The sequence below is a fragment of the Camellia sinensis genome, chromosome 15 (assembly GCF_055761805.1).
Source record: "Camellia sinensis isolate YWXY chromosome 15, ASM5576180v1, whole genome shotgun sequence".
Lineage (NCBI taxonomy): Eukaryota > Viridiplantae > Streptophyta > Magnoliopsida > Ericales > Theaceae > Camellia > Camellia sinensis.
Window position 1 is genome coordinate 39,686,915 of NC_138975.1, and position 20,301 is coordinate 39,707,215.

The following is a 20,301-nucleotide window of genomic DNA, read 5'->3' on the forward strand; positions in this document are numbered from 1 at the left end:
ACAATTTTTACAATTAAAAATATAATTTTACTTGGATTAAAATATGAGAAATTGACTAATAAGTCCCATAGTTTGAACTTGTAATCCATATAGTCCCATATTTTTTTTTTGTAATCCATTTAGTTTTTTAGATATGTAATGACTCATTTGCCCATCACATTAAAGTATCACATTTGAAAAAAATGCACTAAAGAGTTTTTTAGTGTCACATCATATCTATCACGTTAGAGTATCACATTGAGAAAAAGTACATTAAAAAGTTTTTAATTTTTTTAGAATATCATATTATACCCTCCACGTTGGAGTGTCACAAGTTATGTTTTGAAAAGTATACTAAGGAATTTTTAATTTTTTTAGAATGTCACATCATACCCACTACATTGTCACGTTTGAAAAAAGTACACTAAGAAGTTTTTATTTTTTTTTGAAGTGTCATATCATACCCGCTACGTTGTCACATCATACATGTCACGTTGTCATATTTGGAAAAAATACACTAAGGAATTTTTATTTTTTTGAAGTATCACATTAAACTCGACACATTGTTACATTTAAAAAAAAGTACACTAACGAGTTTTTTTTTTTTAAGTAAAAGTTTGGAGTGCCACTCATATTCGCCACATTGTCACATTTAGAAAAAGTACACTAAGGAGTTTCTAATTTTTTTGGAGTGTCACATCGTTGAAGTGTCACATTAATACCTGCCATATTTGAGTATCACATCATACCTGTCACATTAATAAAATGATATAGTTGTCCACAAAATTACTACCAAAATAAAAAATATGACCACGCAGAAAGAAACTTTCCACTAATAGGACTTAACAGATCAATATAAAAAATTTGAGATTAATTTGAGTACTTATTTGTGAGATTGGATTTATTGGTAAATATCCCTTAAAATGTTTATGAAATTGTTGTTCATATTAATTGAGAGGTAAAAATGAGATAAGACATCTCATTATGAAAAATAAACTTTTTGATAATATTTTATTATAAATAGGAGCTAGTTATTCATATTGAAACTTGATAGTACATAATTGTAATCTTAATAGAAAAATAGGACTTATTGATATTTTTTCTTTTTTTAATTTAAAGATGTTGCGAATATATATCACTAGGCACACACAATCGTTGTTCGCCACCACCCTGCTACTGCTACTAATGCAATCATTAATAGATTTTTTAAAAGTTTTCAAGCCAGACATAAGAAAAAAACTTCTAGAAATTTTTTTTATAAAAAAATATTTTTTGTCGAAACAAAAAGAGCGTAAAGATAAAATTATAGAATCAAGAAAACCAATAGTAGATTGGCTTTTATAGTAAAGTTGCCATTGCTTGTTGTCTTGGGTAAATATTCTGCTTCTGCAAATATTTTAATTAAATTCTACATCTTACATCTTGGATCATTCAATAAAATTCTGCAGCAGCAATATATCATTCTAATCTTCATATGAATTGCTCTTCTTCTCTCCACTTCTTAAATTTTTCATGGATATATCTTGACATTTTCTTAAATATTTCCTAAGTTTTCAGTTATTTTGATGTGTCATGATGCCCAGAACTTGAATTTTGTTGTAATTGATAACTTGCTCTCAAGGACACGAATACAATGTTCTAGGAAATACTTTTCAGGGGGTTAGACAAAGAAGAGGAGGAAAAGCAAACAAGCAAGATGAAAAGAAAAATAGTTTCTACTGCGCAAGAATGAAAGATAATGCTTTCGTTCCAATTTCTCAAACATTATCATTCACTTGTAGGACTTCAAAAATTTAATTTCTGACATTTTGGTTTACATTATAGTCAGAAACTCGTTGAGATGTCAACCAAAACAAGCCATCATCTCTAATTTCATTTCACAATGACCAACTCTTATGTTGCCATCCGAAATTTTCCATTGGCCCCTTGTCTGAACATCCTATTCCATATCACATAAGGCAAGCAAAACTCAAAAAGATGCAGTACAAGTTACTACAATAATTGAGAGAAAAGGAGAGAAAGAGAAAACTGTGTATATTTTATTATAATCAATAACAATGCACAAGAGCTCCTATATATAGGAGAGTGACACAACCCATATGGATTCCTAAGTGACACAACTAAATATGGATTCCTAAATTGAATCCCTATCCATATATATATTAACAGCCCCCCTCAAACTCAAGGTGGGTAAGCATCAACCAACTTGAGTTTGGAAACTAGGTCATTGAAATGTCTAGGAGGATGAGCCTTGGTAAAAATATCGGTAGGTTGATCAGCAGAAGTAATAGGAAGAAGATGAATAGTGCCACATATAACATGTTGTCAAATGAAATGATAATCAATCTTAATATGTTTGGTGCGATCATGAAAGACGTCATTGTGAGCAATCTAAATGGCACTCTGATTGTCACAACAAAGAGAGGTGGCACCAGGGGAAGAAACACCCATGCCAGCAAGAAGCCAACAAAGTCACAGAAGTTCCTGAGTAGTGTCAACAACAGCGCGGTATTCAACTTTAGTACTAGAATGAGTAGTGAGGGACTGTTTCTTGCTGCGCCAAACAAGAAGAGAATCCCCTAAGAAGAAACAGAAACCTATGGTGGAGGGTCGATCAGTAGGATTGTCCAAATTGAATACTAATAGAGGTAACAGAGGTATTCTGAAGCCAAGCAATGATCTGGTAGTTCTTATTGTCCCAATCTTCTAATCTGTTTTCATACTTAGCAGTAGTTTCAGCGGTCTCTTTCATCAGTTTGGTCACATCCCTGATGATAATACGCTAGAGTTTCCTCCCTTTTAGGAAGGAAGACATGGCTTGGGCCTATAAAACATAATTGGATCCATCAAGAATAATAGAAATTGGATGGGAGACATCATAGTGATCCATAATAATATTGTGGTAGGACTAAATAAATAGAAACAGTACTGTAGAGGCAAAATCAGGTAAAATAGAGCGTACCAGTGAGTTCGGAAGATTGAAAATAGCTGGGAAATAGGCGAATTCACCAAAAAATAGGCAAAATAAAGGAAAGGGGTAGAGATGACATCAGCAAGAGGGTGGGTGACATCAATACCAAACGTAGTGCACGTTAGCAGAACGGAGGCGCAACATAGGATAGAAGAGAGGGGCACGCGGCGCATAGTAACAGGAACGGCGCACGGAGGGTGTAGGAAGGGCTGGCGTGAGTGACAACTGAAGGGCACGTGATTGCATGTGGGAGAGTGGCGGCAGAAGATTGGACGCGCCGACTAGAAAAATGACTCATGACGGCACATGAGGTTATTTTGTGCGACGGGCCTGGAGGCGTTAGAACCGAGAGAGAATTTTGAACACGGTGATAAAAAAAATTTGCAAATTTTTAGTCAACAACGATGACGAAACAGTGTTCTTGAGCAAAGAATAGTATAGTCTGGAACCTTGTGCTCTATGCTTTGATAATGCCACTGTGTACGAGCAATAAACAAGAGAAAAGATGAGCTAGGATTTAAGACATGTGCTCTGATACCACTTCTGTTAAAGACATTTGGGATTTTTTGAAAGAACGATACCAGACTATTGGTCTTGGCCATCAGTATCAACTTTAGAGTCAACTTCACCGCATGTGTCAAGACCCTGGTCAGTCTATTAATAACTTTCTTTCTCAAACATATTCTGTTTAGGACCAGTTTGCTCTCTCAGAACCTACATGGCCTCACACTGAAAATGCTGCTTTATTCACTACATATCGTAATCAGCAGTAGTTGGTTCAATTTCTCGTGGCTCTCACTACCCATTTTGAGCTTTTGCATGCATCTTTCCTTCATCGCAATCCACTGCCCACTCTTGAGTAGGCTATTTCAGAACTGTTATATGAGGAGACTCGTCTCGGTACTCTCCAGACTCATCATGTAGGCTCTAATACCATGCTACAATAGTTGAGAGAAAATGAGAGAAATAGAAAATTGCGTATATTTTATTATTGTTAGAAATGGGTTTTGAAAGTTTTGGAAAAACAAAATTTGTTCCTCAACTTTGGTCTAAGTTTTAGGTGGGACCCATACGCTAAGGTTGGCGGGTCTAATTGGTAACGCGTTCTATGCTTGTAGACACCCCATTTTTGACCGTCCTCAAGACTTGGATGTTCTTGCAGGTACATCCAGCGACAAGTTTGATTGCTCGTCGAGTACTTAACTTTCGCGATGGAATGCTCTAGGTTTGATCATTCCAGACCCTGTTTCCATTCTGTCTCATATTTGGACCATGTGTTGGTCTTTGCATAGTTATGTTCTTGATGGCCTTTTGGCCATCATTAAGGGCTACTGGCCATGGTCTTTGCCCTGCCGGCCATTAATAGGCCCTGCTGGCCATCAATGAGGCCCTGCCGGGCATCACTGATGGCTGGCCGGCCACCAATGCATCAATAAATATTTTTGTAGATATTTTGATAGATGTTTGCACAGATGAGCTCATTTGCATGCACGTGGATGGCTGGATTTGTTTGAAGGCTTCTTGTATCTCCTATATATAGAGCTCATCTACATGCATGCAAAGGGTTACAAAGTTTAAGCTGAGCAAAATTTCTCTCTCTTTCTCTTTAGAATCCTCTCTCTCTATATTTTGTGCTTGAAAGTGAGCTTTCTCTACATATTTGCACTAGCACCCTTAGCCAAACACCTTCACCTCAGAGTTGAGGTTCTTGGAGGCCTTGTTTGAGCTCCTTAGAGTGGTTTGGCTCAGAAGTTTAGCTGTTTTCTTGCTGTTTTAGTGCTGTGATTCAAGGGTAAGAATTTCCTTCTTTTAAGCTTTGTTTTAGTTCATTGCTTGGCCACTTTTGTATGCTACTTTGAAGCTAGTTTTAGCTTCTAAAAAGTTATGTTTTTTAAGGTCTTAAAGTGTTGGTTTAAGCCTTGTGTGGTTAGGGGGTGGTTTCCTCCTTTGGCTCTTTGGCTTGTAAAGCCTTTTGAGCCATCTTTCCAAGCTTTTGACTCCCCTTTGTTTGGCCTTTCTACCACTGAAACTCAGAGGTTTTTCAGTGGTAGAAACTTGGTTTTGAGGTCCAAAATAGGAAAGGGTGGCCTCCCCTCATTGTCTCTCTATTCCATGCTTAGTTAGCTTTGCAAAGTTGCATGATTTTGTGGCTTAACTTAGCTCCATCTCAGCATGTTTTTGTGACTTTTTTAGCATGTTATAACTCTATTTTTGGCTGGTTGGAGCACCTCTTGTTTGCTTCTTACACATGTAGTGCAATCTTGCTCACTAGCCTAATATGCATGATGTAGCAACCCTCACCTTACTCTTGTCATACTTGCATACATTCATGCATGATCTTGTCTTGTTGTGTTGATTGCAAGTTTTGCCTTGCCTTGTTTTGTTTAAGTGTTGCTTGCATGATTTTGTTCCTTGCTTGGTGTGTAGCTGAGGTCATCTTGAGCTTAGTTCACCTCTGAACCTTTGTACTTAGAACTATTTTGGAACCACTTGGTCGACCCCCATCTTCACCCCGGGCATGTTTGCTAAGATGTTTTGCACTTAGTGATCCTTGTCCTTGGGCAGGTATGGCCTAGACCGAGGTGTGGCACACCCAGGCCGAGGTGTGGCACAGCTTAGTCAAGTGTCGTCCTCCCTAGCCGATGTCTTTGTTACCCTGTTGCCGAAGCTTTGACTTTAGCCGATGTCATTACTTGCCGATGTGTCTTGCCTTAGCTTGTTGCATACGCTTTGTCATAGAGTTGTCTTATCAATCAGTCACCTTTTGAGTTGAACCAACCCGATAGCGCCACGTGTCCGAGCTGAAGGATAAGTCAGCCGGCAGGCCTGTAAACATATCATTCTTTTGTATCATTTTGTTGCAAGTTTTGTTCTTGTAGAGAGAGAAGCTCTAGAAGAGGGAGAAGGAGTTTTAGAGTGAGAGAGTAGATTTTCGAGTTGACCTTTGGAGTTGAGCCGTTAGATTCGAGCTTTGGGGTAAGAATCTTAATCTACTCTGGTTGTTGTTATTGATCATCTAGCTGCATTGCATGATCGAATTTGTTTTGCATGTCATGCATCGATTTGAAGTTGGTTTCGGAAAAGAAAGATAGTATTCATGTGTTCTTGAAGAAAAGTCTCATTTTGATCCGAAAGTTTGGAACAAGAACCATGTTTTGTGTTTGTTCTTGCATGACCTTCTTGTATGGGTACCCAGGTCCATGTTTTGAACTCATGGCATGAAATCTCAGATTTTTGTAACAAGTTATGATCTTGCATTCATCTTCCTCATGATCATGTTCATCATGTTCTTCATGTTCTTCAAAGGGAAACCCAGGTTTTCCCGACTTTGCTTTTGAATGAGGCCATCGGGACCACACCTCGGCAAGGAGGCGTAGGACCTCAGCAAAGACCTGGTTGGTACCTAGTGTGTTTTCATGAGACGGGAGCAGTGTTTAAACTCCCAGCATGTTTTGCTTTGCTATTGACTTGGATCTGGTGAGAATGCCGGGATCATTTGCATGCATATAAAGCTTGTTTTGAGAATGTGATTGCCATGTGATTGTAGGTCCTTGATCTTTGCTTTGAGCCTACACCCGAGGAGATCTATGTGAGTGGTATTTTTAATAAAGCTATGTTATACTGTTTTGATAAATCTTGCTTTGCTTTGTTTTGACGAAAGTATTTGTTAAGCATGAATGAATAGCTCCGTTTTAATGTATCAAGTATAAGCTTTGTTTTTTTTGATGTCAACCTTGAAAAGTCCCTTGTGCTGGAGGACTCTAAACTTTCGCAGCACTAAGTATAAAAGGATACGGTCCTTTCTTGGAAAGACTATCATGTTAAAGCGGGCTACGGGCCTAAGTAACACAAGACCATCGTGTTAAAAAGAGCTACGGGCTTAAGTAACACAAGTCCCTTGTGCTGGAGGACTATAAACTTTCGCAGTACCTTTGACTAATCGATTACGGATCGTGCAGTCTTTGTTTTGCCACTGACGGTTTACCGCGTGGATTTGTTTGTTCGGAGAGCTTGATTTGTGTTTTGCCGATGCCAGTAAGCATCCCTTGAGACTTGTAAGATTTGATAGATGAATACGGTTCTTCTCTTGTTTTGATAAAGTTTTGATGTGTTTTGCTCCGAAAGGATCTCGGCTAATATTCGTATGGTCTTGGCATGTTTTGTTTGGAAAAGACTTCGGCTATATTCATGCAAAACCTTTATTACTAGTACCATTCACTGAGTATCTAAGCTCACCCTCTCTATATATATGTAGGTGATGAGCAGGATGGCGGCGACGCCTAGATGTGTTTTGTAAAGCTTGTTTTGGGATGCTTATCATGTCGGCTTGACTTGTTCTATGTCGGAAAAATTTGTATTTACGTCGGCAAATCTTGAAGATTATGCTTCTTTGGCTTGTAATCATTGTATTTGCACATGTCGGCTCTAGAAGCCTTTTGATCAAGATTCTGATATGTATTTCGTTTATTATCAACCGAATGAGAAACTATGTCATGTATGTCATTACATTTGATTTATGCACTGCTCTTATGGACCACTTGTATTTTGATTTATTGCTTCCGCATTTGTAAGCCCCGTTTATTATATTCTGATTGAGTAAATTTTTGAAAGTTGGCCTTCGGTAATCTCGAATTACTGGCCATCACGGCACCAAACTACTAGGGGCGGTTTGGAGTCGTGACACATGATGACTTAGCCTATTGTTCTAGCATGTGTTGACTCCACTCTAGTATGTTTTTGGCCTTGCTTTGACATGCTTTAACTCTGTTTTGAGTGGTCTTGGTCCTTTGAGGTTTGCTTTGCATAGCTATGGTGTAGTTAGCTTCATTAGTTTTGTGCTTCAAGGCCTCTAGCATGCTTTATGTGTGATGTTTTCATGATATGGCATCATTTGGCATGTGATTTCAGAGCATATACCTCTGTCACACTCTCACATATATAACTCTTTAATTGCTTTTAAGAGTTGTACTTTATGCCTTGTTTATGAGCCAAGACATGAACATGATTTTCTTGCTTTTCATTCTACCACTTTAGCTTGTTTTGGCCACTGTTTTGGCATGTTTGAGGTCTGTCTAGGGCTGGTTTGGCCATTTGAGCATCGTACTGCATGGTTCTAGTGTAAAGCTCTTCACTAGTTTTAATGCTTAAGTCTCCTAACATGTTGTACATGAGTTGTTTGCATGTTAGAGTCTTGAGTTTCATGCCATTTCAGCACTGAAATTCTACCACCTCCCTTATTTCTTCATTTTTCTATTTGTTTTGAGGCTTGGTTAGTCTTAAAGTTGTGTTTAAGCTTGAGATTGAGGCTTATGCTTAAATGGCTTTAATCCTCTTTTGAGGGTTTCTACTAGTCAAAGGCATGGTTTCTCTCATGTCTTAAGTCATCTTTTGATTGACCTCTCTCTCATTAGAGGACTTTCACATTGGACAAATCAATTGAAGAATGGTTTGGTAACGTAAAATGTGTAAACAAGAATTGAATCAAGTAAAACATGCCAAGATAAGCATGTTATGTCGCATTGCATTATGTTGAATCTGATGTTATATTGAACACAAGGAAGATTGGTTTATTTCATACTTGAAGTGATGAAATGAGCCAATCTCCTTTGTCTCGATTGCCTTTGATCTCTCATTATGAGGTAATGGACTTGTGTCTTTGTTTTGTGCATTTATTGAATTTGCGCAAGTTGGATCCTTGGCCATTATGCATTGAAAATGCTTGATTGGTGGTTTTAGACCCAATGGTGCCACTCCTTTGATGTTTTGAGATGATAAGGAGTGGCATATTACAAACATGTTCCCGGAAAAACCTCCATTTTTCGCTGTTTTGTGCTCTGTTGCAGTTTGGTGTTACAGCACACCAGTGGCCGACATTCTTTCATTGTTGGCCGGCAGGTGGCCAGCAGCCACCATTCATGGCCGGCAGGCCACTGGTGCACTCCCCAGCATTGTTTTGGTAAGGTTCAACAGAAAGTTCTTGGAGACACCCTGTAAACAGAGCCTCTAAAGAGCAAACCGGTAGGCTTTTCGAGACGAAAACCGAGGCATGCATGCTCAACTTCTTCAAACAGGGCTGAAGCAGTGTTATTTAATGCTTTACTTGTTGGTTAGCTTGATTTTGTAATTTAATTAATTAGTGTGCTAATTAGTTAAGTGTTGTAATAATTAGTAAGTAGTTTACTAGTTATTCAATTTGGTTGTGTAATAATTAGTCTAATTAGCTTAGCTCTTATTTATTCGGACCCTCCTTCGCGAGGGCGCAATGTTGTAATAAGCGTGCGTGTGTGTGTGCATGTCTTCCAACCCCATTCCTTTCTCCATTTTATTTAACCGCTTTCGATGGTTAGTTTTAGGGCATATTTTGATTAGCATACCTTATGCTTGCATGTTTGCATCATTCATTTGTCTTACATGCACTGAGGCTTGATGCATCATTCAAGCTGCATTGTATTTCAATACTTATTTGAATACATGTTATCAAGTGTTGCATTCATATGCCATCTTAGATAGTCGGGCCTATTTAATTGCATTTTTGCATGTGTTACATTAGGCATCTTGTATAGTTAGGATTATGCATTGTTTCTAACTAGTTTTCTGTTTTGGCTTAGAGTACACTGTAAGTGTTTACACTTTAGCATCCTTGCATGAGTGTGAGTGTTGCCATGATAGCATGCCTACCATGAGGCTATTTGCTTAAATGATTAACTGCATGAATGCCTATGGATGAAGGCTTTATTACTTGAATTGGGACAATTCATCAAATGCGAGTGTTAAGCCCACTTTGCGAAGTGACAAATTATCATGTTTTAAGCCCACTTGAGGGTGGCAAATCCGCGTTTTAGCCCACTTGCGAGTGGCACTTTCAAACCATTTTTCGAAAACAAACATGAATTGTTTTGTTGCAATTCTTGCGATTTTAGTCTATACTTGTATGTTGTGCTCATCACATAGTAATGTTAGATTAATAATCAGAACAAGAACACATGTGTTTATAAAATAACGTATCATGCTTAGTAGAGGCCGATCCTTTGATCGGGCGAGTAGGGGTGCTCATTTCAGGACCTTCCCCTCTCGTACCCAAGTTCCCGAGGCGAGGCAACGTTGGTGATGACGGACACGTGGCCTTTGGCAAGAGTCAGGGTTTCCTAAATTTTTCAAAAATAACATATTTAGGTGGCGACTCTGTAATCTGGCAAAGCAATCCATGTTTGGCGCTTTTTGATTCAAAATCGATTTTCCAAAACGATTTGCCGGATTTGGACTCTTTGGTGTTTATCAGTCTCACATTGCACTTTGTGAGACTAGATTCAGAACCGTGACAGGAGTCCGAACTGTAGGAGACCAATTCATGCCTTCTCCGAAAAGGGAGACGCGCGAAGAAAGTCGAGTCTGCAATGCCGTGTTGTGATTCACGTGGTACATTTGGTTGCTCAAAACCATTATCGGGTGAATGAAAAATTGAAGCCGAAGTGAGCTCCATGGAAATGGAGGTTTTGGTAGAAATTCCTTAAGGTTTGAATAAAGGCTTGTCCCATATTGGTTTGGTGGGAAAAAATTTGTGGGTTTATAAGCATTGGTTTGTAACTTGGGGAGGGCTCCAAGGGGCACCCCAAGTTTGTAAAAGGGAGAGGTTATGGGAAAATTGGGCTAGATCTATTGGATCCAAAAATAAACACATGTGCACGCCACCGTTGCCCATCCGACCGGTCGGGCGGGCTGGGCTTAGGCTTGGGTCCGGGTGTGTGGTGTGAGGTTAGGTTGGACTTGTCCGACCCAATACTTATTTTTTGAGCCAAAAACATTTGAATTAAATTTTACTTTTTGGTAAAATAAAATTTGTCCAAAATTTTAATTTCAAATTTTTGGTGGGAAAAATTCAAATTTGTTTTTCACTTCTTCCAAATTTTTGTACAGATTCAAATATGTTCAATACGATTTTTATCTGTTCAAAATTTGAACCCAACAGATTTGTATCTTTTCATTCAAACCAAATAGGTAACATACCTGTTCAAATAGGTTTTGTACCTATTTAATTCAAACCATACAGCCACAAATTTTCCTATATAAAGGCAGTTCATTATTTGGATTTTTCATTCTAATTTTCGTTCTTCTCTGCTGCCATTCATCTTTGCATTTTGCTGCATTAATTACATTAATTTTCTGTGAGAAATAGTGTAATTAATTTTCTGTAAGAAAGAGTATATACACAAAGTATGTTCGTTGTGTGAATAGTGTGTAGTACTGCTACTATTCACTGTTGATTATTTTATTCTGGGAGATAGACGCCCATAATTTGAAAGCATCGTGGAAAGGACGAATCTGTCTTAAGGACACATTGTTAAACACTGGACTTGATCAGAAAATTTGTTCAACAAATTAATTTGGTAAGTAATTAATTTACTTTTCTGTTTTATTATTTTTCCTGTTTCAGATTTTAATTTTGTTTTTATTACAAAATAAAAATCTATTTTATTTTATTTTATGGTTTGATTTTTGTAATCAAACAAACTCTCTCATTTCCTTTATTTCTTTTGTATTCCGTTTGTTGTTAAGTACACAAACAGAATTTATTTTTTAAATACAGTGAAGATTGTCCTGCAATTATAATCAATAACAATGCACAATGGCTCCTATATATAGGAGAGTGATACAACCACATATGGATTCCTAATTGATACAACTAAATATGGATTCCTAAATTGAATCTCTATCTATATATACATTAACAAATTAAGATTACAGACTAGTAGATCAGACATCAATGAATAATGATACAAATGCAAGTTATGAGGCTAAATGCTTTTTAATAAAATCACCTCTGCAAACTTGAAGAGTTCAAAATGTCACACCCCAAATCCAGGCATGACCGGCCGTGGCCCACAGGGACTTAGCCCAAGGCACACGTAAGCCTAAACATGAAACCAAAACTGTCACACCCCAAATCCGGGCATGACCAGCCGTGGCCCACAGGGACTTAGCCCAAGGCACACGTAAGCCTAAACACGAATCCAATCACATTGAACAACTGAACAATAGTCCAATAATAAATAACCAAAACTCAATCCAGACATGTCACAATTATAAACGGCAAAATCAACCGTAATAAAAAACCATCCAAACTTATGGGATATAAACAACCCACATGTCAAAAATAATCCTATATGAACTTCGATAAGAATACATATAAATATTCACAAACTTGACATAACACTCTAAACTAACGGAATGCCCTAGAGGTCCATGCAATTGAGTCCCCCCTACGCCATGAGTCCACTCTAAGTCCTTCTAACACCTGGAAATGGTAAACAACTAAGTCAGCTGATAGCTCAGTGAGTAGAAACATGGATAGTAAATACAGTTTTGAAAACAGGGTTCAATTCCAAAATAAGATATATATCACAGAAACTAGATTAGCATACAGTTTGGTAAATACAATCTGTTTCAAAAAGAAGGTTCCACAGTTCAACACTTAAAATACTCATGTCTCGCAAGAACATGATAAACGACATTTTCCACTTAAAACAGATTATAACATGAACACCAATAATTTTCTGGGTACCAATAAAAATAAATAATCTGCCACACATTTCTCAGGCTATAAGCCCCGTTGGATCCAATACCGAACTAAGAGTCATCCTCAGGGTGGCACCTGGGCCTTTTCTCAAAGACGATCCGATTGAAGGTCACCTAGTTGTTTTTAAAGGTCTGTTCCTTACAATCGTTGAGCACTAGAGTCATCACGGCCCAACCCGGATCTGTTCCCTAGTGGCCAGAGTCACCACACACAGTGGAATAATTTCCCTGGACTAAATACACACATGGTCCCAATAATCAATACACATCAGTTTTGCAAAACATGGTGGTTCATCATTATAAACATGAGACCAAAACAAATAGTTTACAGTATGCCAAGTTCACACATGTTTCAGAAATAATTTGATTCAATTGATAATATAATAATTTATCAAAACAGTTTAGTCTTGAAACAACAATTTGATTTTCCAACAATTTAGGGTAGGGGAACATTTATAAAAATATGTAGCATGAAACTACTCACCTGAAACGCAATAATATAATCCTCGAATAGAGTATGAAAGTCCAACTAGTGCCCTGAACCAAGTATAAAAACTACACGTCACTACAAATTTAAAAATACTAAAGAATACGAACTAAGTAACCCCAAACTAAAGCGCACTAACACGGCTCAACCCAACTCACCGTTACTCTTAAATATTACCTAAGTTCATGTTCTTCAAGGTCTAAAATCACCCAAGACATAGGTTCCGATCGAAACTTAACTAAAAATAACTTTAAGATAAAACAGTGTTTTAAACAAATTTTCCCAATCTATTCGCTAACTTTGAAAATTACAAAACCCACTCCACGCTATTCAAAAAATCCCAAAAACCTCCAGATATGATCTATTATATCCTAAGTTTCAAACCCAATTGGTTTCACTTGATTTGCTTATCAAAATAATTATCTACAATTTATTATATCCAAACAGGTTGTTTTCTGCAGCACTTTAAAGAAATTGACGGTTCTCTTAATATACACGAGCAATCAATTCAAGGCCAAAAATGTACGAAACTAGACTCGTAACCGGTTCTAATGACACTAATTTGATAATTTTTGGATTTATACCCAAAGAGAACAACACTCCGGAATTTACTATTTCGGACTGGTTTCCTGGACAGATTTGAATACCTCAATTTACATGGATTTTGACTCCCAAAAATTATGAAAAAAATCAGATATACAATTCAATATGTAATTAATCTACTGTAAAAATTTCAGATTAACATTCATCCGTTTGATATGGTTTCTTGATTTTTAAAGTTTGCGATTCTGTGCAGAATTTTTGGACTGAAAATTACACCCAATCTTTACACATAAATTTAGCTCCTCAAGTTTCTTAACAGTATATATATATATACAAAATATATAAACCTACAACCTCCATGAATGAATAAAATAATAATGAAATAAGGATAAAAACAAAACCAAAAGGAAGAAGAAATATAAAGACCTACCACACACCCAAAAATTACTCCTTGTTTGCAATCCCCTTTTCTTTTCTTCTTCTTTTCTTCTTCTTTTCTCTCAAACTCTCTCTCTCCCCATGGCTACTGTGGCTGCTGCTATAGAATGTATTAGGAACCTAGGGTTTTTCTTTTCTTTTCTTTGTTATACATAACATAAATGACTCTTGACAAAAATGTCCTTTGTTTTATTTTATTTTATTTTATCTCTCCATTAATTTAAATAAAATACAACTACTATTAAATCAAAATATGCTTACTAATTTGACACTTAATTTTATTTATTTATTTATTTATTTTTAAATAATAAATCTTGCCTTTAAATTGAAGACTTTCACCATAAATTTATTTTAGGTTTTAAAATTAATTAAAAGACTCTCCAAATATTTAATTTGCACTTTAGAATTCACCATCAAAATATTTGAGATTGTAATATTATTATTATTATTATTATTATTATTATTATTATTATTATTATTATTATTTAATTATTTACTTAATTTTTATATTCGGGTTCTCACAAAAACCATTGAGAATAAATGTGATGATAACCCAGAAATAAATAAATCAACACTTAATCCAGTGACATACCACAAGTGAAAAACAAGTCATAACCAACTTCCTAAAAATATATATATACTAAATGGGACACAAACCGCTCACAAAATAAAATAATTCTAAATAAAATCCAACCACAATGTATGCACAAAACTCGACAAAGCAACCTAAAACAATTTAATAAATGCCCTAGAGGTCCATGCAATTGAGTCCCCGCTACGCCATGAGTCGACTCTAAGTCCTTCTAACACCTGGAAATGGTAAACAACTAAGTCAGCTGATAGCTCAGTGAGTAGCAACATGGATAGTAAATACAGTTTTGAAAATAGGGTTCAATTCCAAAATAAGATATATATCACAGAAACTAGATTGGCATACAGTTTGGTAAATACAATATGTTTCAAAAAGAAGGTTCCACAATTCAACACTTAAAATACTCATGTCTCACAAGAACATGATAAACGACATTTTCCACTTAAAACAGATTATAACATGAACACCAATAATTTTCTGGGTACCAATAAAAACAAATAATCTGCCACACAGTTCTCAAGGCTATAAGCCCCGGTGGATCCAATACCGAACTAAGAGTCATCCTTAGGGTGGCACCTGGGCCTTTTCTCAAAGACGATCCAATTGAAGGTCACCTAGTTGTTTTTAAAGGTCTTTTCCTTACAATCGTTGAGCACTAGAGTCATCACGGCCCAAGCCGGATCTGTTCCCTAGTGGCCAGAGTCACCACACACAGTGGAATAATTTCCCTGGACTAAATACACACATGGTCCCAATAATCAATACACATCAGTTTTGCAAAACATGATAGTTCATCATTATAAACATGAGACCAAAACAAATAGTTTACAGTATGCCAAGTTCACACATGTTTTAGAAATAATTTGATTCCATTAATAATATAATAATTTATCAAAACAGTTTAGTCTTAAAACAACAATTTAATTTTCCAATAGTTCAGGGTAGGGGAACATTTATAAAAATATGTAGCATGAAATTACTCACCTGAAAACGAAATAATATAATCCTCGAATAGAGTGTAAAAGTCCAACTAGTGCCCTGAACCAAGTATAAAAACTACACGTCACAACTAATTTAAAAATACAAAAAAAAATAGGAACTAAGTAACCTCAACTAAAGCGCACTAACACGGCTCAACCCAACTCCCCGTTACTCTTAAATATTACCTAAGTTCATGTTCTTCAAGGTTTAAAATCACCCAAGACATGGGTTCCGGTCAAAACTTAATTAATTGTGACTTTAAGATAAAACAGAATTTCAAACAAGCATTCCCAACCTATTCGCTAACTTTGAAAATTACAAAACCCACTCCACACTATTCGGAAAATTCCAAAAACCTCCAGATATCAACTAATATATCGTAAGTTTCAAACCCAATTGGTTTCACTTGATTTTCTTATCAAAATAATTATCTACAATTTATTATATCTAAACAGGTTGTTTTCTGCAGCACTTTAAAGAAATTGACGGTTCTCTTAATATACAAGAGCAATCAATGCAAGGCCAAAAACGTACGAAACTAGACTCGTAACTGGTTCTAATGACACTAATTTGATAATTTTTGGATTTATACCCAAAGAGAACAACACTCCCGAATTTACTGTTTCGGACTAGTTTCCTGGACAGATTTGAATACCTCAATTTATATGGATTTCGACTCCCAAAAATTATGAAAAAAATCAGATATGAAATTCAATATGTAATTGATCTACTGTAAAAATTTCAGATTAAAATTCATCCGTTTGATATGGTTTCTTGATTTTTAAAATTCGTGATTATGCGCAGAATTTTTTTAACTAAGAATAATACCCATTCTTTATACATGAATTTAACTCCTCAAATTTCTTAACAGTATATATATATACAAAATATATAAACCTACAACCTCCATGAATGAATAAAATAATAATGGAATAAGGATAAAAACAAAACCAAAAGGAAGAAGAAAGATAAAGACCTACCACATACCCAAAAATTACTCCTTGTTTGCAATCCCCTTTTCTTTTCTTCTTCTTTTCTCTCAAACTCTCTCTCTCCCCGTGGCTACTGTGGCTGCTGTTATAGTATTGATTAGGAACCCTAGTGTTGTTATATATTGTATTAGGCAACCTAGGGTTACTTTATATATCTAAACAAAAGGCCCTAAATTATTATCTCTTAATATTATTTTATTTTCTAACTCATTAATTTAAATAAAATATAACTATTACTAGACCAAAATATGCTTACTAATTTGGCACTTAAATTTATTTATTTATTTATTTTATATAATAAATCTTGCCTCTAAATTAAAGACTTTCACCATAAATTTATTTTAAGTTTAAAATTAATTAAAAGATCCTCCAATAATATTTAATTTGCACCTTAGAATTCACCACCAAAATATTTGAGATTATAATATTATTATTTAATTATTTACTTAATTTTTATATTCGGGTTCTCACACAAAATACAAGTTTTCCTGCCAAATTCAAATGCAAAAATCAGAAGAAAAAAAATGTAGAGGGAATATGGTCAAGTGTGTCAAAGATGGGCATGTACATAAAAAAAGAAAAAATGAAAGTCCACGTAAGCTCAAACCAAAATCATCGCAGAACACAATCTTCTCTAATGGAATGGTTGCTATTGAAATGGAAGAAAGAAGTCTGTCATGATCTCGGATTGCTTCTACACATGATCTCGTAAAGATGTTGCATAAATCATGGAATTCTCAAAAGTAAACAAATCATCTTGTACACTGCGATAGGGTCCAGCGTCCAGAGAAATCAAGTTTCGACTATGGCAAAGTACAAAACAAATGCCATGTTCAGTTACAGTGCACAGAGAACATCGAAGTTCATGCAAAAGCTCACAGTTTGATGACAAGTAACCAGATACAAAATGATAATCAGTGTGTTTGGTTTTATTTTTCTGAATTCATTTTTTTTTAAATTTAATTTTTTATTTTTCGTATTTTTTTTTTTTGTTTTAAGTGAATAAATTTTAAGCTATTTTTTAAAAAATTTTTAGATGCACATTACTTAGATGTATCTAAATAATAAAATATTTGTGAAAATATTTAAAAAATTAATAAATATACAAAGTTACAAAAAATGTACTGAATTTTCGTATTTTTTTTATATTTTTAATATTTAGTGAATTTTTAAAAGATTTTTTCAAAAATATTATATTTTTTAAGTGTATTTATGTTAGGCGTGTCTAAAAATTAAAAACAAATTGCTTAAAATATTTAAAATATTCAGTAAAAATAAAAAATATATGGAAAACAAAAAAGTGAAATTAAAATTTTCTATAAAGTGAATTCTAAAAACTAAAATCAAACTGAAATATCATTTCTTTATGTATACGATTAACAAAATACTCAGAGACGCAAGGGTCACCTGTCCCCATGAAATTTTGATAATTAGCACTACCCTATATATAAAACTTATATATTATTTATCCCTAATAAAATTATAAATCCCTTCGTAAATCATGTAAATCATGTAAAATTCTTTATATTTTTAAAATTTTAAAATATTATTATATTCTCTTCCTCATTTTTATACACTCTAAGCATGCTTGGTATGGTAGAATGAAATGAAGTGGAGATAGATTGAGAGTAAAAATGGAATACAAGATTGAATGGAATGGAATGGAATGTCCATTCTCATTCCATTGTCTGGTTGTCAACGTGAAATGACATAGGAATATGATGATAATTCTCATTCTCATTAGGAGTGTAAAAATTGCCAGCGGCTCGAAGTGGGCATGGCCCATTTACGCCCGTTTAGGCCCAGACCCAAGCCTAGCCTGAGACCTTGGGCTTGTCCTAGGTCCGACCCGCCTGTCCCGGTCCATTGACCCGCTTAAAGCCCACTCAAGACCCGGCCCGCCCGAGGCCCAATGCCTCTTTTAGTAAAAAATAATAAAATTTTGATAGAAAGAATTTTAAAAAAAATGTTCAGGCCCGCCTATAGCGACCCCGGTTTTTTTTCCATTTGATTATTGTATCCGGACTTAGGTTTCGTAGATTCTGTCATTGTATAATTGTTGTTGTTGTCCCTTATTTTCTCATTTGGAGTTATAGGATGTGTTGGGCAGGTTTGTTTCAGGTTGGTTGGGTTTAGAAACCAAGTGTTGTTGTCCAGAATTTTGGATCTTCGCTCGAGCGAGGAGTTGGTCGCTCGAGCGAGCTGTTGTTTTTGGTTCTTCGCTCGAGCCGGGGTTTGGTCGCTCGAGCGAGAGTTTGCGTCTAGTATAGACCTGAAGTATTGCATTCTTGGCTCGAGCGAGATTTTCTTCGCTCGAGTGAGGATTTCTTGTGTCTGGTCGCTCGAGCGACCAAGTCTTCGCTCAAGCGAGCCTGTCCAGTTTAATTAGACAGCAACGGGATTTTAATCAGTTTTTCATCCTCTTTTTAGATTCCAAACCCTAAGGTCCGACTTCTCTCTCACCCTGCTCACCTTCTCTCTTAGATTTGATCCACTTAGGGTGTGTTTCTACCCTAGATCCTTCATTAAAAAGAGTGTGTGAGTCGAGGGCTTCGTTTTAATCTGAATTGTTGGTAGTTTGGAGCACTTTGGAGTTTGGGTCTTCATCTCCATCTTCTCTTTTGGGACTATTTCTTCGAGGTAGGGATTTCCTACTCCATTCTATAAGTTTTGTTCTAAGTTTTGGTATTTTGATATGTTGGGGACACTTTGGTAATTTTGGGAAAAACCCTAGTTGTATTGATAAATTAATTTGTATAATTAGTTTAAGGGAATTTGGGAATTTGGTTAAATTCATGAAATTGAGGAATTCATTGATTAAATGGTGTAGTGGGATAATTTAAACCACTCGCCTCTTGAATTGTTGTTATATTTATTTCCAGTCTAGAAATAACTGTTTTGGGCTATCGGTGGAGGATAGTCATGATTGTTGTAGACATTGCATGTGGATTAGGAATAACTGAAACTAATCACATTGGTTAAGTCATTAATTTTGACTATTGCATTAATATAGAAAATACGTGTATTGAATGAGCATTGCATTTGCATACATTGTTTTGTGTGGGAGGAGATAGGGGATGTACTCCACGGTTTAGGGGAAGATAGGTGATGGACCTCTAAACCGGATTTTGTTTGGGAGGAGATAGGGGATGGACTCCATTAGCATCACTTTTATGTGTGCTTATTTATATAGAAGTGTTTTTATTGATACAGCACTAAAATGTGTATCAAACTGGAAGTATGAAGTGTTTTGATTTGAGCTTGAGTCTCATCTGTTTGTTGATATTGGAAGAATGTGAATATGATATATATAGTTCACTGTTGTAAGTTTGGCCAGGTTCTGAGCCATATTGATAAAGTTGGAAAGTAAAACGTGTCTTAAACAATAGTGGCATGAGACTGTAAAATGATGTAATTGATTATCTTGGTTAACCATCTATTGAATGCTATTCCTTTAATCAATGCTTATACTTGGTTTAGTATATTTCTACTGGGCTGTGGCTCACCCTTTATGGGAACATCATTTTCAGGTCCAGGTGATAAGCTACCTCCAAGGACTTAGCTTGGAAGGATTTGGATTTTGAAGACTATCTTTAGTTATTTGTTTATATTTGATAAACATTCAAGCCTAGGGCTTTATTTGTATTTGAGTTAGAACTCATATTTTTGTGTCCAAGTGTTGGCTTGGAAAGATGTAAGCCCATAGGGCATTTAATTTGATAGTATATGTAATGTTTTCTTTTTG

At 35.7% G+C, this 20,301-nt stretch overlaps 1 long non-coding RNA gene across 1 annotated transcript; it reads right to left on the reverse strand.

The window, feature by feature from the left end:
* Positions 1-11,978: 11,978 nt before the first annotated feature.
* LOC145813390 (uncharacterized) lies at positions 11,979-14,112 on the reverse strand. The gene is made up of 3 exons (XR_014356401.1): positions 13,984-14,112; positions 13,008-13,060; positions 11,979-12,242 (listed from the first exon to the last, which is right to left on the reverse strand). It is a non-coding gene; the product is annotated as an uncharacterized LOC145813390 (long non-coding RNA).
* Between the last annotated feature and the right edge of the window lie 6,189 nt (positions 14,113-20,301).